At 46.8% G+C, this 20711-nt stretch overlaps 1 protein-coding gene across 3 annotated transcripts in view; it reads left to right on the top strand.

Moving 5' to 3' along the window:
- SLC37A2 (solute carrier family 37 member 2) overlaps nt 1-20711 on the top strand; it is a 1087044-nt gene that overhangs the window by 935962 nt on the left and 130371 nt on the right. The gene's annotated exons all lie outside the window — the stretch shown is intronic.

Here is a 20711-nt window from a genome sequence, read left to right as displayed (position 1 = left end):
CGCCGGGCTGAGGTAGCTCAATGACAGAACAGTGACTGTTCAGCTGATCGAATTTGGTCTGTCCACAATGAAGCAACGACCTTATTATCTTTGGTGTGCCACCCCTGAGACACTCATATAGCCGTCGGTCATTGCTTCATTGTGATACGCAAGCCCCTTCACCGCAGCAAGGTAACGATCACGAAGGGGTATTGACACATGTACATGCCTTTTGTTTTGTTGTTGCAGCTGCAGTGCAACCAGAAAAATTAGGCAGGCATGTACACGCACCAGAAAAATTATTATAGCGGCCGCTGCTAGCAGTGGCCTTAAAAATTCAGGAATCCGCCTGGAGTCCTCGACCCTGTTGGTGGTGGCGGAGAAGGCAGTCAAGCGGCCTGCAGGCAGAGATGCTGTGTGGGGAGCGACTTAGTCTTGGGGAAGGCAGTCACACGGCATGCAGGCAGAGATACTGTGTGTGAGGAGGACTGACTTAGTCTTCGGGCAGGCCTGATCGTGCTTTGCACACCACGTGGTCAGATGGACCCTTGACCCAATGCTGTGCGCCAGAGATGACACCACTTACCTTTCAACATCACGGTACAATTTGGGTATCACCTTTTTGAGAAATAATTGTGGCCAGGTATCTTCCACTGCGGTGGGTGGCTTTGCTTTTGTGTGCTGCTTTTCCTCAGGTGGTCATCCCATTGCAGTTTGTGCTTTGTCATCATGTGCCTTCGTAAGGAAGTTGTCCCTAAGCGGGTCTTGGTCTTTCCAGGGCTCAATTTTTGGTGGCAGAGAGTGCAGATGGAATTGCTATCATCTGAGGCAGACACACAAAAAAATGTCCACACTGCTGAGCCCTGGGGTGATGGCACTTTGGTAGTGGCGGCTGACTGAGTGTTAACTGGGGTGCCAGAATCAGAGCAGGAGGAGGAAGATATGTCACGGTTCCGTGCGGAAACTGAGGAAGATGTGGTGTTCTGTGTTAAATACGTCCTGACAATCTTGGGGGTTGATGGCACGCGCCTTCTGAACACTGTATTTCGGTCCAGGACTGCACGAAATCACGACAGCACGACCTCGAACAGACCTGCCGGGTGCGGCTTTGAAAAAACTGAAATGAAACCGAGAGCCCAATATGGTGTAGTATGTCAAACTCAAATGAAAATAAAATGAAAATTAATGGTAATGTACTCACAAAACTGGGTTACCGCAAAGGCAACCACTGGAACAGCAGGTGGGGAGAATTATAACCTGACCCCACTCAGGTAATAAAAAGTCGCTCTCTGTAGATAGAAGAAATTGGGGATACACCCCTCCACCCAGGGTGGACTAATCAGCAGAAAAACAAGAGTAACAGAGGCGCCAACAAGGATAAAATAATTAAAATCCGTTTAAAAGGAGGGATGCAGGTGGACTCACCTCCCTCAGGTAAAAAAACAGTCCAGCCAATAAGCCGTTATGAAATAACAGTACTATTTATTGGGTACTCTCCAGGTATTTATTATTATTATTATTTATTGTATTTATAAAGCGCCAACATATTACGCAGCGCTGAACATTAATTTAGGTTACAGACAATATTTAGGGGTGACATACAGCAATATGACAATACAGGAATACAAGAAAACCAGATTACACACCATAGTATGAGTACCAGGTAATGCTTAGTCAGTCACTGGATGGAGCATGGAGATTAGGCAAGTTAGGTTCACTCAGATGCATAGCATGGGTGCACAGTAATGGAGGTGCAAGATCAGGTAGGACACAAAAGGAGGAGGACCCTGCCCAAAGGCTTACAATCTAGAGGGAGAGGTAAGGACACGAATGGGAGGGGACCAGAGTTCAGCTGTAGGTTTAGAGCACTTGTGAGGGGTGGTAGGCCAGAGTGAAAAGGTGAGTTTTGAGGGCTTTCTTGAAGATGTTGAAGGAGGGGGCTGCCCTAATGGGTGGAGGTAGGGAGTTCCATAGTGTTGGAGCAGCTCTTGAGAAGTCCTGGAGGCGTGCATGGGACTGGGTGATTCGGGGGGCGGTTAGGCGAAGTTCATTGGAAGTCCGGAGTGAGCGGCTAGGTGTGTACCTCTGAGTAAGATCGGAAATGTAGGTTGGACAGGTTTTGTGGACAGATTTGTAGGTCAGACACAGTATCTTGAATCTGATTCTGGACTGGATAGGAAGCCAGTGGAGGGATTCTAGGAGGGGATCTGCCGTGGTGGAGCGATGGGAGCAGTGGATAATTCTGGCTGCCGCATTCATGATGGACTGCAGTGGGGCTGTTCGGGTCATAGGGAGACCAGACAGCAGGGCATTGCAGTAGTCAAGGCGGGAAATTATGAGGGCATGGATGAGGAGTTTGGTGGTGGCAGAGGTCAGGAAAGGGCGAATCTTACAGATGTTACGAAGGTGGAAATTGCAGGACTTTGTGAGGTTTTGGATGTGGGAAGTGAAGGAGAGCGCGGAGTCCAGGGTGACACCCAGACAGCGGGCTTGAGAGGTAGGGCGAATGGTAGTGTGGTTAACAGTGACATGCACATCTGGGAGGTTCGTGGATGGCCGGGGTGTGAAGATCATAAATTCCGTTTTGTCTAGATTTAGTTTCAGGAACCTAGCGGACATCCAGGAGGAGATGGCTGATAGGCAGGAGGAGACCTTGTCCATGGTAGTGGTGGATATGTCAGGGGTGTGGAGGTAGATCTGGGTGTCATCTGCATACAGATGATAGTTAAAACCCATGGAGGAGATAACCTTGCCAATGGAGGATGTGTATAGGGTGAACAGTAGGGGGCCAAGGACCGAACCTTGGGGGACTCCCACCGAGAGGTGGTTGGGGGTGGAAGAGGACTCATTGAAGGCGGTCGTGAAGGAGCGGTTGGAGAGGTAGGATGAAAGCCAGGACAGGGCGAGATCATGAATGCCCAAGGACTGGAGGGACTGGAGGAGTAGGGGATGATCTACTGTGTCAAACGCTGCTGACAGGTCAAGGAGGAGGAGAATGGAGTATTTACCTTCAGCTTTAGCTAAGGCAAGGTCGTTGACCACTTTGGTGAGAGCAGTTTCGGTTGAGTGGGCAGGCCGAAATCCAGATTGGAGTGGGTCTAGCAGTGAGTTGGCATTGAGGTACTGGGTCAGGCGTTTGTGAACCAGGCGCTCAAGAAGTTTTGAGGCAAAGGGGAGGAGGGAGATAGGACGGTAGTTGGAGGGTAGCGAAGGGTCGAGGGAGGGTTTCTTGAGCAGGGGTAGTACAGTGGCCTGCTTGAAGTCTGAGGGGAAGGTGCCTGTGGATAGGGAGAGGTTGAACAGGGTAGTGAGGACTGGGGCCAATTCCGTGAAGTGAGGCTGGAGTAAATCGGAAGGGATGGGGTCAAGGGGTGAAGTAGTGGTATGGGAAGTCTGCAGTAGGTGGGTGACTTCCTCGGTCGTAGTAGGAGGGAAGGATGTGAGGGGAGGATAGGGTGGAGGAGGAGCTGGGTGGGAGGGGGTTGGAGGTGAAGATTGGAGATTGGAGATTTCCTGGCGGATGGAGACAATTTTGTTGGTGAAATGGGTGGCTAAATCTGTGGCAGAGAGGGAGGAAACGGAGGGTGGGGGGGGGGGGGGGTTTAAGCAGGGAGTTGAAAGTGGCAAAAAGACGCCGGGGGTTGGAAGCTTGTGCTCCGATGAGCTTGCTAAAGTATTCCTGCTTCGCATGAGCAAGGGCAGTGTGGAACTGCAGCAGGTTGGTCTTGTACTGTAGGAAATCCTGGTTAAGTCTAGTTTTTCTCCATTTCCGTTCAGCGGCGCGTGTTTCCCTCTGGAGGTTGCGAGTATGGGTAGTGCGCCAGGGCTGGGGGTTAGGGGGTCGGTTGCGGCGAAATATTGGTGGAGCAGCTTTCTCTAGGGCTGATGAGAGTTTGGCGATACTGAGCTGCTGCAAGATTAGGACAGGTTAGGGTGGGGAGAGTGGAGGAGAGGGCATGGAGGGGGTCAGCAAGGACACTAGGGTTGAGCTTGCGTAGGTCTCGCTGCCATCGACCAGGTGGGTGGGTGGCTAATTTAGAGGTGCCTTCCGTGAGGAGGTTGAAGGTGAGAAGGTGATGGTCTGAGGGTGGAAAGGGTGCGATGTCAAGGTGTGCAATCGTGGTGGATTTAGTGAATATAAGGTCGAGAGTGTGACCTGCAGTGTGAGTGGGGGTGTTGGCGTGTTGTACTAGTCCAAGTGAGTTGGCAATGGTGAGTAGCCGGGTCACAGCGGAGCTCTGGGCTTCATCGATGGGAATATTAAAATCCCCAAGGATGATGGTGGGGAGGTCAGAGGAGAGGATGTGAGGAAACCAGGAGGCAAGGTCATCGAGACATTGTGGGGTGGAGCCCGGAGGGCGGTATAAGACCGCAACAATGGCAGGGAGGGGGTGGTAGAGGCGGATGGTGTGGGCCTCAAATGATTTGAATTGTAGAGAGGTAGGTGGGGTGAGGACACGGAAGGTGCAGGATGGTGAGAGGAGCAGACCCACCCCTCCCCCAGTCCTGGTATGCAATGCGTTTCATGGGCCAACATCCCGCTTTATCAGGCAATCAAGTATGGAGAAACACAGTCATTGGTCAAGCTCTGGGTCAAGCACCTTTGTCCGGGGGGCCTGCCTCTACCTGTTTTGCCCATATTGGGGGGGAATGAAGTGAAAGGTATGCACTGACTAATGCAATGTGCAGTCACACAGGTGCAGTGAACAGGTATGCAGTGACTGGTATCAATACAATGTGCAGCTGTCACACACACAGGTACCGTGAACAGGTGCAGCAACTGACTGGTATATAACACTGTGTGCGCTCACGTAGGTAGGTAGGTGCACTGAACAGGTGGGTATGCAGTGATTGGTATTACAAATGTGCAGCTGTCACACACACAGGTACCGTCAACGGGTGCAGTGACACTGCGTGTGCTCACTTAGGTAGGTAAGTAGGTGCTCTGAACAGGTGGGTATGCAGTGATTGGTATTATAAATGTGCAGCTGTCACACACACAGGTATTTATTGAATGTGCTGGGTCTGGCAGTGGCACAGTAGGAATTACCAAGGGGCCAAGGTCCAGCAGCTGCGACTGACTGACAGGGCTGTATATAATGCAGCACAAGTGTCTGTGGGACACACACACACACACAAAAAATAGATCACAAGAACAACATTAGCTCTCAAAGAGCTGTTGAGGATGAGGAGTCCTTTTTAGCAATAAGCATCAGCAAAAACCTAGCAAGCCTAACACAAGAGCCTAACTAAGCTTTCCCTAAGTCAGCAGCCAGGTTCTCTCCCTTCTGTAATTACTGCAGCCACACGAGTGAGTGAAATGGCTGATGTGCCTGCGTTTTATAAGGGGGGGGGGGGGGCTCCAGGAGGGAGTGTAGCCTGATTGGCTACCCTGTGTCTGCTGACTGTGATGTAAAGGGTCATTGTTGACCCTAATGATGTAGTATAGGGGGCGGGTCGAACTCGCATGTAGTTTGCGGTTCACCGCGAGCGCGAACTACCGAAGTTCGCGCAAATTAGTTTGCGGTCGAACCGTTCGGGCCATCTCTAGGTAAGATTGGTAATGTAGTTTGGGCAGGTTTTGTGGACAGATTTGTAGGCCAGCCACAGTATCTTGAATCTGATTCTGGACTGGATAGGAAGCCAGTGGAGGGATTCACAGAGAGGAGCCGTTGTGGTAGAGCGATGGGAGGAGTGGATAGTTAGGTAATTGAGGTAATTCAGGCCATGGGGAGACCAGACAGAAGGGCGTTGCAGTAGTCAAGACGGGAAATAATGAGAGCATGGATGAGGAGTTTTGTGGTGACAGAGGTCAGGAAAGGGTGCGGATCTTGCAGATGTTATGGAGGTGAAGGTTGCAGGACTTTGTTAGGTTTTGAATGTGGGGGGTGAAGGAGAGTGCGGAGTCTAGGGTGACACCCAGACAGTGGGCTTAAGAGGTAGGGTGAATGGTAGTGTGGTTAAAAGTGACATTTACATCTAGGAGGGTCAGGGAAAGCTGGGGTGGGAAGATCATAAATTCCATTTTGTCCAGGTTTAGTTTCAGGAACCTAGCGGACATCCAGGAGGAGATGGCTTATAGGCAGGAGGAGACCTTGCCCATGGTAGTGGTGGATAGGTCAGGAGTGTGGAGGTAGATCTGAGTGTCGTCTGCATACAGATAATAGTTAAAACCCATGGAGGAGATAACCTTGCCAATGGTGGATATTTATGGGGAGAACAGTAGGGGGCCAAGGACCGAGCCTTTGGGGGACTCCCACCGAGAGGTGGGTGGGGGTGGATGAGGACTCATTGAGGCCTGGTGCACACCAGAGGAGTTTTTCTGGGCGTTTTGAGTTTTTAAATCTGCTGCTAATGTTATCCTATGTTACATAGTTACATAGTTACTTTGGTTGAAAAAAGACATACGTCCATCGAGTTCAACCAGTACAAAGTACAACTCCAGCCTGCTCCCTCACATATCCCTGTTGATCATAAAATCCCTGGATTAACATCATTGGCATTACCTAGTAATTGTAGCCATGGATGTCATTCAACGCAAGGAAAGCATCTAAGCCCCCTTTAAATGCAGGTATAGAGTTTGCCATAACGACTTCCCGTGGCAATGCATTCCACATCTTAATCACTCTTACTGTAAAGAACCCTTTCCTAAATAAATGGCTAAAACGTTTTTCCTCCATGCGCAGATCATGTCCTCTAGTCCTTTGAGAAGGCCTAGGGACAAAAAGCTCATCCGCCAAGCTATTATATTGCCCTCTGATGTATTTATACATGTTAATTAGATCTCCTCTAAGGCGTCTTTTCTCTAGACTAAATAAACCCAGTTTATCTAACCTTTCTTGGTAAGTGAGACCTTCCATCCCACGTATCAATTTTGTTGCTCGTCTCTGCACCTGCTCTAAAACTGCAATATCTTTTTTGTAATGTGGTGCCCAGAACTGAATTCCATATTCCAGATGTGGCCTTACTAGAGAGTTAAACAGGGGCAATATTATGCTAGCATCTCGAGTTTTTATTTCCCTTTTAATGCATCCCAAAATTTTGTTAGCTTTAGCTGCAGCGGCTTGGCATTGAGTACGATTATTTAACTTGTTGTCGATGAGTACTCCTAAGTCCTTCTCCAAGTTTGATGTCCCCAACTGTATCCCATTTATTTTGTATGGTGTTAGACCATTGGTACGACCAAAATGCATGACTTTACATTTGTCAACATTGAATTTCATCTGCCATGTATGTGCCCATATAGCCATCCTATCCAGATCCTGTTGCAATATAACACTATCTTCCTTAGAGTTGATGATTCTGCACAATTTTGTATCATCTGCAAAAATAGCAACATTGCTCACTACTGTATCCACTAGGTCATTAATAAATAAATTGAAGAGCACTGGACCCAGTACAGACCCCTGTGGGACCCCACTGCTAACAGTCTCCCATTTTGAGTATGATCCATTGACCACAACTCTTTGTTTTCTGTCCATTAGCCAGTTCCCTATCCAAGCACACAGACTCTTCCCCAGTCCTTGCATCCTCATCTTTTGCACCAGACTTTTGTGGGGAACAGTGTCGAATGCCTTAGCAAAGTCTAAGTATATCACATCTACAGCATTCCCAATATCCATATTAGCATTCACTACCTCATAAAAGCTGAGCATGTTAGTCAAACAGGACCTGTCTTTAGTAAACCCATGTTGATGCTGAGAAATAAGATTATTTTCTACTATGAAGTCATGTATAGTATCTCTTAGTAACCCCTCAAATAGTTTGCATACAACTGATGTTAAGCTTACAGGTCTATAATTTCCTGGATCAGATTTTTTGCCCTTCTTAAATAATGGGAAAACGTGGGCTGTACGCCAATCCACTGGGACTCTGCCAGTTGCAAGAGAGTCACAAAAGATAAGATAAAGGGGTTTATCTATAACTGAACTTAATTCCCTTAGGACCCGAGGATGCATGCCATCCGGGCCAGGTGCCTTGTCTATTTTTAATTTATTTAGTCTTGCCTTTACTTCTTCCTGCGTTAAGTATTTAATATTACAGTTAGAAGATTGAGACTCTTCCGCCTCTGTAATTTGCAACAGTGCTGTTTCCTTTGTAAAGACAGAAGCAAAGAAAGCATTTAATAACTCTGCCTTACCTTGGTCATCCACCATTGAGTTCCCACCCTCATCCTTTAGGAGTCCTATACAGTCAACCTTTCTTTTTTAGAGTTGATGTACTTGTAAAACTTTTTTGGGTTAGATTTGATATCCCTAGCGATTTGATTTTCAGCTTCGATCTTTGCCAGCCTAATTTCTTTTTTACAATTTTTATTGCACTCCTTATAATTGCTTAGTGCAGCCTCGGTCCCCTCCTGTTTTAGGACCTTATAGGCATTCTTTTTCCTCTTCATTTTATCTTTAACCTTTCTATTCATCCATAGAGGCCTTTTTTTATTCCTAGACATTTTGTTTCCATATGGGATATACATACTACAATATTGATTGAGAATACGTTTAAAAGCTTGCCATTTCCCTTCAGTGTCCTCCCCTTGTAGTATATTATCCCAGTTCACCAAACTTAGTGCCTGCCTGATTTGATTGAACTTTGCTTTTCTAAAATTCATAGTTTTAGTGGTCCCGCTGCCCCGTGGCCTATCAGTCACCAGATCAAACGTTATCATGTTGTGATCACTATTTCCCAAATGTTCTTGAACCTGCACATTTGATACATTATCTGGTCTATTCGAAATGATCAGATCCAGTAACGCATTCCCCCTAGTTGGTTCCGTTACCATTTGAGTCAAGTAATTGTCCTGTAGTGCTGCCAGAAATCTGCTGCTTTTACCAGAATGGGTAGCCTCAATACCCCAGTCAATGTCTGGAAAGTTGAAGTCGCCCATAACTATGACCTCATTTTTACTTGCCGCTTTTTCAATTTGCTGTAGTAATTGCAGTTCTGCAGCTTCATTAATATGAGGTGGTCTGTAGCATACCCCAATAAGCAATTGGCAACTTTTATTTCCACCATGAATATTTACCCAAACGGACTCCACATCTTCGCAATCTTCCTCCATCTCATCGTTGAGGACAGCTGTAAAAGAATTCTTAACAAAGAGACAAACCCCTCCACCTTTTTTTCCTGTTCTATCCCTCCTGAACACATTGTATCCTTTTAAATTGGCTATCCAGTCATGACTTTCATCCATCCATGTCTCGGTTATTCCCACAATGTCATAGCCTTTGTCATTCAGAATGAACTCTAGTTCATCTATTTTATTTGCAAGGCTCCGAGCATTGGTTATCATGCACTTTATATTTTTACCACCACATTTACCAATTTTGTTTACCTGAAATGGGCTACTTGAAGTTTTACCAACCTCCTTAATCTTTACACTGTCCCCACCCCCCTCTCCACCCCCCATAATGTTAGGCTCCCACTGTCTTTTTACCTTATCTTGTCTATATGTTGAGACTTTATCCTCCCGCCTCCCCCCAGATCCTAGTTTAAAAAAACCCATAGCATTACATTGGGAAGAGCTTTTGAAACCTCTAAAAGCTCTTCCCAATGTAATGCTATGGTTTTTTTTTTTTTACAAAACCTCATTGCTCCAGTGTGCACAGACCCATAGGATAACATTAGCAGCAGATTTAAAAACTCAAAACGATCAGAAAAACTCCTCTGGTGTGCACCAGGCCTGAAGGAGGTTGTGAAGGTGAGGTTGGAGAGGTAGGATGAAAGCCAGGCCAGGTCATGAATGACCATGGACTGGAGGGACTGGAGGAGTAGGGGATGGTCCACTGTGACAAAAGCTGCTAAAAGATCAAGGAGGAGGAGAATGGAGTAATTGCCTTTAGCTTTAGCTAAGGTGAGGTCATTGAATACTTTGGTGAGAGCTGTTTCGGTTAAGTGGGCAGGCTGAAATCCAGATTGCAACAGGTCTTGCAGGAGGTTGGCATTGCGGTACTCGGTCAGGCGTTTGCGAACCAATCACTCAAGGAGTTTTGAGCCAAAGGGGAGGAGGGAGATAGGGTGGTGGTTGGAGGGTAATGAGGGGTCAAGGGAGGGTTTCTTAAACAGAGGTAGTACAGTGGCCTGCTTGAAGTCTGAGGGGAAGATGCCTGTGAATAGGCTGAGGTTAAACAGGGCAGTGAGGACAGGGGCCAAATCTGGGAAGTGAGGACGGAGTAAGTCAAAAGGGACGGGGTCAAGGGGGGAGGTAGTGGTATGGGACGTCTGCAGTAGGTGCTTGACATCCTCAATGGTAGTAGGACTGAATTAAGTGAGGAGAGGATAGGATGGAGGATGAGCTGGATGGGAGGGGGTGAGAGGTGAGGATTGAAGGTTTGATATTTCCTGATAAATGGAGACGATTTGGTTGGTGAAGTGGGTGGCTAAATCCATGGCAGAGAGGGAGGAAACGGAGTGTGAAGGGGTGGGTTTAAGCAGGGAGTTGAAAGTGGCAAAAAGACGCCGGGGGTTGGAAGCTTGAGCTCCGATGAGCTTGGCGAATGGTGAAGTATTCCTGCTTTGCACCAGCAAGGGCGGTGTGGAAATGTATCAGGTTAGCCTTGTACTGTAGGAAATCCTGATTAAGTCGAGTTTTCCTCCATTTTCATTCAGTGACACGTGTTACCCTCTGGAGGTTGCGAGTATGGGTGGTGTGCCAGGGCTGGGGATTAGGGGAGCGGTTGCAGCAAAATATTGGGGGAGCAGCTTCCTCTAGGGCCGCAGAGAGGGTTTGACGATACTGAGCTGCAGCAAGATTAGGGCAGGTTTGGGTGGGAAGAGAGGAGGAAAAGGCATGGAGGGGGTCGGCTAGGACACTTGGTTTGAACTGACATAAATCTCGCTGACATTGACCAGGTGCTTGGGAGGTGCCTTCTGTGAGGAGGTTGAAGGTGAGAAGGTGATGGTTTGAGGGCGGGAAGGGTGCAATGTCAAGGTCTGTAATGACGGTGGATTTAGTGAGTATCCGCTTGAGAGTGTGACCTGCAGCGTGGGTCGGGGTGTTAGTATGTTGTACTAGGCCAAGGGAGTTGGCCATAGTGAGTAGCCAGGTCACAATAGAATTGTTGTATTCATCGATGGGAATGTTGAAATCCCCAAGGATGATGGTGGGGAGGTCAGATGAGAGGATGTGTGGGAGCCAGGAGGCAAGGTTGTCGAGAAAGTGAGGAATGGAACTTGACGGAGGGCGGTATAAGACTGCAACAATGGCTAGGAGGGGATGGTAGCGGCAGATGGTGTGGGCCTCGAATTACGTAAATTCTAGGGAGGGAGGTGGAATGAGGACATGGAAGGTGCAGGATGGTGAAAGAAGCAGGCCCACCCCTCCCCCGGTCCTGTTGTCTGGTCTAGGGGTGTGACTGAGATGATGCCCCCCATAGGAGAGGGCAGACTCTGCGGCAGAGTCAGAGGGGGTGAGCCATGTCTCGGTGAGTGCGAGGATGGTGAGGGTTTTGGAGAGGAAGATGTTGTAGACCGCTGCAAGTTAATTGCGGACAGATCTGGCATTCCAGAGACCGCAGGGTAGGGGGAGCGTGTGTTTGTCGGTGGAATGGATGAAAATGAGGTTGGGGCGAAGATGGATGTTGAGGCTATTAGTGGACAGTGGGCTGTGAGGTGTGTGAAGCTACTGAGCAGGGGACACTTGTCTTGCAGCAGGCTGTGGTCCAGGGTTAGGTGATATACAGGGCCGCCATCAGAAATTTTGGGGCCCCTCACACATCATCAGACCTGGGCCCCCCCTCCATGGGCCCACCCACTGGGCTGGGTGGCTGTGCCCGCCCACTAGCCACCCCACCTCGTGTCCGTGTGCAAAGTGCGTGATGCGGCAAAAAGTGGGCATGACCATGGCATGTTGTGGGTGAAGCCAAATACTAGCAAAATACACGTAGTCTCCGGTTAACAAATGAGATAGGGACTTGTAGATCCGTTCTTATCCTTTATCCGTTCTGTTTTGTCCCCCTTTTTACCTGTGCCTCTTTTGTCTGCCTCTGTTCCCCCTGTGCCTCTTTTATCCCCCTGTGTTACCACTTGTCCCTTTCTGTCTCAGCTCATCCCCCTGCCCTAGCCAGGTAAAGGTGCCCCCAGTATAGGTATCCAGGCATAGGTGCCCCCAGTATAGGTAGCCAGGTATACGTTCCCCCAGTATAAGTAGCCAGTTATAGGTGGTGCCCCAGTATAGGTAGTCTGTAGGCAGATATAGGTGGTGCCCTAGTATAGAAAGTCTGCTGTAGCGGGTTCATTCATTTGCTCCCCCCGTCCAAGTGCTGATGTCACTTTTCTCTCAGTGCTGGAACGCGGTGTGCTGGTTAGTGAGCCACAGTGTATGATTATAACCAGAAAATTTCCAACCACTAAACAGTTTATATGGGTATGCAGGTAGTGCAAGCAAACCTGTGTAAATGAAGAAGCAGATTCTACTTGGCTGTGCAACAAATATCCAGTAGTGGCATTTTTGGCAAGAGCATTGGAGGCAGTTCAGGATGCAGAGTATTTTTCTTATTTCCAGCAGAGTCCTATGGCTGTTGAATCCTGTTTGAATTCCTGGGCAAATTCTTGGTAAATTCTTGGTATGTTGTAAAGCACTTTTAAATAAATTGCACTTAGAAATTAAATGGCACAAAGTGACCAAGGCCACGAGTGACCTTGTTGCAGCGTTTAAATAGGTATGATAGCTGCCTTGGTTGATCCAATACAAATTCCTGCTTTTAGAGAACTACAAGATAGCTAAAACTTTTTTCTTCCATATGCAGATCATGTCCCCTTGTCCTTTGTACAAGACTAGGGACATACATGTATCTGCCAAGCTTTTATATTGCCCTCAGATGTGTTTATACATGCTAATAAGGTCACCTCTCCCGCCTCTTAATTCCAAGCTAAATAATCCCAGTCTTTACAATAGTTCTTGGTAAGTGAGACCTTCAATCATGCTAATTAATACATTTGCCCGTCTTTGTACCTTTTCTAGGGTGTCAATAGCCTTCCTATAGCGTAGTGCACAAAACTGTATCCCATACTCTAGATGTAGGCATACAAGTAATTTATACAGAGGGAATATTGTACAATAAAATCTCATTATAATAAACTCTAATATAGTAAACAATTAGGTATAATTAACTACCTCTCCAGGTCCCAGCCAATCTCCATTATAAGGCTATGGGACCAACGCCTGGTATTGCAAACTCTGATATTATACTTCTGTTAGTAAACATGTTTTTTGGCCTCTATGTGATGCTGATTGGATATAGTAAACAATGGGCTGCGCATGCATCCATATGTCAGTGTGAAACTCATGGTTGGCTGCTGTCTTCAGGCTGGTTGCAAGTGAGTTGATGCTTTTGTAAGACAAGAACAATGGAACAAGTAGTCAACCCGGTACCATCAATTTTCAATCATTGCAGCGTTTCAAAGCTGTCCGCTTCTTTATCAAGCTCGGCTGCAAGTCTGACTTGCAGCCGAGCTTGATAAAGAAACGGACAGCTTTGAAACGTTGCGAGGATGGCTGTAACGCTGTATTAAAAATAAAAGAACATTGAAAATTGATGATGCCGGCTTGACTACTTGTTCCTGGAAACACATCTGGAGTGCTGCCAGATTCTGCCGTGGCACATCGATCATTTAAGAAATGTAAGATAAGAACAATGGCACCGGTGATGGATATACAGTACTGTTCAAATAAGCAGCCTGGGGAAAATGAGGAATAATGCGGACATATACAAAAGAGGATACAGTGTTACTACTTTCACATTGCAATCACTGATAAAAGTATTGTTACGGACTTCCGGTTCCGGCGCCTGGATGTAAGCAGGAGGGGGAAAGAGCTCCGCAGGCCGCGCTGACTATTATCAGCCACAACAGCTGCTAAAGTGCCCCCACTCACTCGTGCAAGCTGCGGATATCCTCCAGTGCGATCGGCGCTCCCCCCGATACCGAGCATGGACCGCTATGTAATGCGGTCGGGCCGCAAGAGAAGTAAGGAGGGCGAGGAAGGAGAAGACGGCAAGATGGCGCCTGACGCCTCCCCGCAAAACTCCAATGCCGGCAGCCAGTCCCCAGAGTGGGAGAACAACCAACAGCGTGACGACTGGGACCCTGCCGCCGATCTCCAGGGAGCAGGTGAGCAGATGTCCACAGTGGACTATAAAAGAATAGCCGCGGAGGTAGTAGCGACACTCAAGCCCGAGCTACATGCGGCAATACAGGCCGCCCTGGACAGGTCCATGAGAGACATTCACAGGCAGCTACAAAAACACGAATCCAGATTTACACACGCGGAAGACCGCATACAAAAGCTGGAAGATAGAGAACAGCAGAGAGAGAGCAAGGTACAATTTCTCCTGGATGACAATAAACAAATGTACTCCAAACTGCAAGATCTAGAAAACCGATCTAGACGAAACAATATCAGAATTGTAGGCCTCCCAGAATCCATGCAAATGCAAGCCCTCCATGATTTTTCTGCTGCAACATTACCCAAATTGCTAGGCCTAAAGAAAGGGTACAAAGTGGAACGATCTCACAGAGTCGGGCCCCCCCGCAACCCAGAGGACAAGAAACCCCCTAGAATGGTAATGACCCGCTACCTCGACTTTGCGGATAAAACAGCTATAATGAGGGCATACAGGGCAATGGAGGGTTCCCTTGATTTTCAGGGCAACACCATCAGACTATTTAATGATTACTCTGCAGAGGTCTCCAGACAAAGGCAGGCCTTCAACCCTGCGTGTGCCTTATGCATCCAGAAGAAGATAAAATTCTCTTTGCAATATCCCGCTATATTAAAGATTACAGATGGAGATGAAGAACTGCACTCTTTCACCTCAGCAAAGGAGGCTTTAAAATTCCTAAAAAGCAAGAATTTCTCTCCACCACAGAATCTTCCAGAATGACCTTATAGTGTATTTCTATGGAAACATCTTCAAAACCACTAGGGGGCACTGTTGCACTAGTAATAATCCACAGTGCTGGAAAACTTTCATCATCTTTTAACTTTGAAATCTACAAGCACATAGGATCACTAGTTAGAACTTATTCACAAAGGCTGTATATGAGGAGGCCAGGCCTTGGAGCTACCACAGAACTAACTGCTTCCAGGGAAGAAGCGAAGCCACATTTCGCATGGTTTGGTTTTTGGTTTTGTTTTTTGTTTGGTTCCTTTTAAAAGCTTTTCAAGTTCATGGAGACCCGATGCCACAGAAATATTTCCAGCACGACATGTTTCACGACCTCGGCCGTGGCTTGCTGGAAGGCTTACAATTCCATATAATTATATACGCATCTGATCTCCAGCCACAAATGCACTGTTCAGGGGGGAAGGGGGGAGGGATATTGTTGGTCAGTTCTTTCTATAGCCTAATGTTTAATGTTTTATGGGATGTGAAATACGCAGTCGGATTCTTAGACCCTGGTTAAGATGTCTTTTAAAATCACCAGTTGGAATGTGAAGGGACTTAGATCCCCAGGTAAGCGCTCAATGATCCTGAGGCACCTAAAAAAAATTCACACTGACATAGCCTTATTGCAGGAAACCCACCTTAGGCCCGGTTCACATTAGCGGTGGCTATCCGGAATAGCCGTGCCGGAGCCGCACCGCATGCTGGCCGGACGAAACGGACGCACGGCATAGCAATGTAAGTCTATGCCAGGGTTCACATGTGTCCGTTTCGTCCGGACCGGAGCCGGACCGGATCCGGACTCCGGTGTCCGTTCCAACATGCGCTATTTTTTGGTCCGGCTCCTCCGGCAGCCGTATCCGGGGCGGAGCCGGACTGCACCATCCGGCCAATGGAAACCAATGAGAACCGGAGAGCGCACAACACACTGGCAAAAAATCCGGATGTTCTACCCCACTTCCTATGAGGATTGTTGCGGCGATATTGTATCGGGGACACATGGGCAACCATTTTGGAGTGGAGCAGCACGAGCTGGAGATGTTGGCAGCATGTTGGAGGTGGAGGTGAGTGCTAAACAGCGGAGGGCCTGATTCCACAGGTCCCCCTTCTGCTGACCTCCCAGACCCCAACATTTTTTTTTGTTTTTATACAGGTTGTTATCTCTTTAAGAATCCGGATCCGGACCGCAACCGTGTTCATACCGCACGGAAACCGTATGCAACCGGACCGGATCCGGACAGGAACCGTACGGTTCAGGTCCGATCCGGCTCCGGTGCGGTCCGGACATCCGGTGCGGTTTTTGCAAAACCGCAAGTGTGAACCGGGCCTAACCAAAGAACAATTCATATATATGAAAAAGTCATGGGTTGGACAGGTATATGGCTCTCCATCCCAAGAGAGGAAATCGGGAGTACTAATCCTAATTCATAAAAATTTTCCGGGAGAAATGATAGAATATAACAACGATGATAAAGGGAGATGGGTAAAGATCCGACTGCGGGTTCACTGCGAAGAATATGTGATTATGAGTGTGTATGCCCCAACGGATGAGGATAGGGTTTTTTTCAGATCTCTCCTTGCTACTACACTATCAGTTAATACAGCCAAGTTTATACAAGGGGGTGATTTTAACTCATTAATGCATACTAAAGAAGACAGATCTGGGACCTCCTTAATTAGCCCCTCAACTAGAAACAAATCTAAACTGTTGGTAGATTATACAAATGAAACCGGTCTATGTGACAGCTGGAGGACCCTCCATCCTGACGAATCCCAATATACTTTCTATTCGAACCCCCATAACACCTGGTCCAGGTTAGATTATTTCTTCACCTCGCCCCTTCTAATGCAACAAATTGAATCTGTGGAAATTCTCGATCTCCTAATCTCAGATCACGCCCCTGTACAACTATCAGTGCTCCCCAAAATGCCGAAAGGCTCTGATATTCTCTGGAGATTTCCAAACTACTTATATCAGGATGAAGGGTTCGCAGCTCTACTTCAGCAATGGTGGTGGGAATACAAGGAAACAAACAAAGAGCATAGGGGTAATGTCTTTCTATATTGGGAGGCGGCCAAACCGGTCCTTAGAGGAAGAATAATCAGCTATGTAGCAGGGAAAAGGAAGCACTCAAATGCACAGTACTTGGAGTCAGTGGATACCTTACGTACAGCGCATAAAAATTTTCTAGATAGGCCATCCTTAGAAAATAAGCTAGCTTGGCTACGAGCCAAGGGTCTGGCTGACCAATGCCTAAAGACTAGAGACAAATACCTTAAAACATACAGAGATCTGTACTACCATAAATTTGGCAACAAAATGGGCACCCTACTGTCCAGACTAGCGAGACCCCCCCACCCAAATTCCGTAATATCCAGCATATGTACTACTCCAGGCCAAATCACTCACGACCCACGTAAAATAAACAACACATTAAAAGACTTCTATGAATCCCTGTACCGTAATCAAAAAACCCAAATGAGCTCCGGGCAAGAACAGGATCTGCTAAAAAAACATTGGACTACCTACGCTTAGCGAGGACGACCTTAGTTTTCTAAATGCAGAAATAACTGAAGCCGAGGTCACTTCTACTATTAAAAATTTAGCAAATAATAAGGCCCCCGGACCAGACGGATTAACCCCGGAATTTTATAAACTACTTAAAACCGACCTTGCCCCGGTACTCACTTCCCTTTTTAATCATATCCTAAAGGAAGGTAAATACCCCAATTCGGCAAACATAGCATACATTAAAATACTATTAAAATCAGGTAAGGACCCCCTGTTACCCAGCTCATACAGACCCATATCGCTCATAAACCAGGATCTCAAACTCCTATCTAAAATAATGGCAGACCGCCTGGCAGAGCTGATGCCTAAACTAGTGAGCCCCCACCAAGCAGGCTTCATCAGACAGAGATCAGCGGTCTCAAATATACGCAAACTATTAATAGCCCAAGACTATGTAAAAGCATACCCCGACACATGTAAAAACTACGCTGTTCTGCTAATTGACGCGGAAAAAGCTTTCGACAACGTGCAATGGGATTGGCTAGATAGAGTACTGGACAAACTAAACATCACAGGCCCTTTCCGCAACTTAGTCAAAGCTACACAGACTGACCCCTGCGCCCAAATTTATACACCAGGATTCCTCTCCCCAAGGTTCAAATTAGAAAAGGGAACAAGGCAGGGTTGCCCCCTGTCCCCCCTCCTCTTCAACCTAGCGCTGGATCCACTGACCCGAATGCTGGAAACACACATAGAAGGCATCCGCATAGGAGACGCTGCACTGACCCAAGCATTATTCGCCGACGATGTCATGATCTTCCTATCTGACCCCGCAAACCAAATGCAAACAGTGTTTAGCCTATTGGAAGAGGTGGGAAAGGAAAGTGGGTTTAAAGCAAATGTTTCAAAGTGTGAAATTATGTTCCTATCCAAGCAGGCCCTGATCCCCCCGCAAGCCACTTATCCTGTAAAAATATGCTCACAAGTCAAATATCTAGGACTGAACTTTAGTAGACACCCAGATAAGCTATACACGCTTAACTACACCCCCTTGATAGCCAAAATAAAACGCCAACTGTTGAGCTGGGCCTCTCTGCCAATTAATCTAGTGGGCAGAGCAGCACTTCTCAAATCTGTCAGTTTTGGCAGACTTCTATACCCACTCCAAACCCTACCAATCCTCATGAAACATATAGATATCAAAGAACTGAACAGAGCCTTTGCGCACTTCTTATGGGGAAAGGGAAAACATAGGATTGCCTTCAGTAAACTCCAGATGCCCAAAGAAAAAGGAGGGTTGAACCTACCAGATATTAGACGCTATAACCTGGCGTGTATGACCAGACATATAAGAGACTGGATCAACGGCTCTAGCATTTTTTCAAATCACACTTTAGAGGCAGCATATGCTGAACCATGGTCCCTACCGGGCCTTCTACACAGCAAGATTACATCATTGCCCCTACGCCTCAGATACAGCGAAACAATGCGAGACACAATAATCACATGGAAAGAAATATGCAAAAGATTTAAAATACCTTACCAGATCACAAAATACATGCCCTTTTGGGGCAACCCCGGTTTCCCTCCCAGCCTAACACATAGGGGATTTCTGGACTGGGAAAAGAGAGGCCTAGTAAAACTAGGTCAGCTCATACATCTAAGAGAAAACAAAATACTGTCCTTCTCCGAAACCAGAGCAAAATTCTCCCTCCCGCCTCACCACTTTTTGTACTTTGGGCAGATGAGAGCCCACATAGCCAGCATGCTGAAAGACCTATCTAGCCTAACACATATAAATGCATTTGACTCCTTCATCGCCCCACACCTAACAAGGGTGTCCCTATCTCAACTCCAATCCTCCCTACAGATTCAGGATAGCACCTCGAAAACTTTCCTTTCTTTCCAATCATGGGGTAAAGACCTACAGGACCCAAACATATCATCCAAAATAATATCGGGACTGGGAACTTTCAGAAAACTGATGATAGGGGGAAAATGGAGAGAATCCCACCTCAAATTTATTCACAGAGCAAAATATGCTTTTAACATTAAATATACCAGACCCCCCCCATACTATTCACCAAAATGCCCCAAATGCCAACTCCCAAATGCAGATATATTACATTGTATATGGTCATGCCCTCATATTAGAGTATTCTGGCTAAAAGTCCTAGACTACATCTATAAACTGTGCAAACAAAAACTGCAGTTAGACCCAGCATTATTGTTATTTAATTGCCATGAGACCCCTGAAGCACGAGATGGGGCGGAAAGTACAACCAAAGGTGTGGGCCCTTTTCCACACTTGGTCATTATCGCATCCAGAAAAGTAATTTTCAACAAATGGATCCATGCAGCACACCCTTCCATTTGGGATGTTAAGGAAGAACTAACACACCTGTTCAATCTGGACAGGCTGGATGCCCTAGTCCATAAAGAAAAACGGACTAAACACCTCTTTAAAACTTGGAAGCCTTTCATCCTGGCTACCTTCACTACAGCGGAAAAAAACAAACTCATGGAACATTTCAAATATACTGGCTGGTACTGCACTGCTCAACTGCAAGGCACCCTGGGCAGACTGGAAATTACAAATTAAAGTCATTTACCACGCTCTATGCTGGAAATAATTACTGCAGAAACAGAAGATCCTAGCTAAAATTCGTCCTAATAGCAAATTCACCTAGGCAAGAACTGACCAACAGGGGTGGGTTAGGGAGGGGTAGTTAAAATGTTTCTTTGTTGTGGTGCCCTGGTTTGGGGGCAACCTCATGTGACACATGGACAAATATCAGGCACCCTGGCAATATCTTGTATATCATATTACCCATGTTGGGCTGTAACCTGGTGTCTCAGACTTCTCACGATCAGGAAACTTGTTAACATCTGTTATTTGCTTTGTTGTGTAATTTCCTGAAAAATCCAAATAAAATATGTTTTAAAAAAAAAAAAAAAGTATTGTTACAATCCTCCCACAAGATTGTATGCACTCCAGGTATTTCTTCCTTTATTAGCAATAACACTACTTGTAGTGTTTGGAGCGCAGTACAGGCTACTTTTACTTGTAGTGCAGATCAGAGCTGGCCTACTTGCTGTACAAGTCGAGTGGATTGCTAAATCCCTCCTGCGGAGTTATCAGAGCCATTCGCATTACAGATGAGTGGCTTATTATGATTGGTTGCATTCTGAAGAGAGGCTTCATGATTAGCTCAAGTGTGAGCAGAACGTTTTTGTAATGCCTGGCAGATCTCCTACTTTTTTTTCAGCCGCTATGCCCCAATCTACCACCACCTTCTTCACCCTATGTGGCACTTGAACGGGAGGTGAAGAGCAAC

The sequence above is a fragment of the Hyperolius riggenbachi genome, chromosome 6, assembly GCF_040937935.1.
Source record: "Hyperolius riggenbachi isolate aHypRig1 chromosome 6, aHypRig1.pri, whole genome shotgun sequence".
NCBI classification, from domain to species: Eukaryota; Metazoa; Chordata; class Amphibia; order Anura; family Hyperoliidae; genus Hyperolius; species Hyperolius riggenbachi.
The sequence above is the reverse complement of the archived record's forward strand: the minus strand, read 5'-3'. Positions and strand labels throughout refer to the sequence as shown.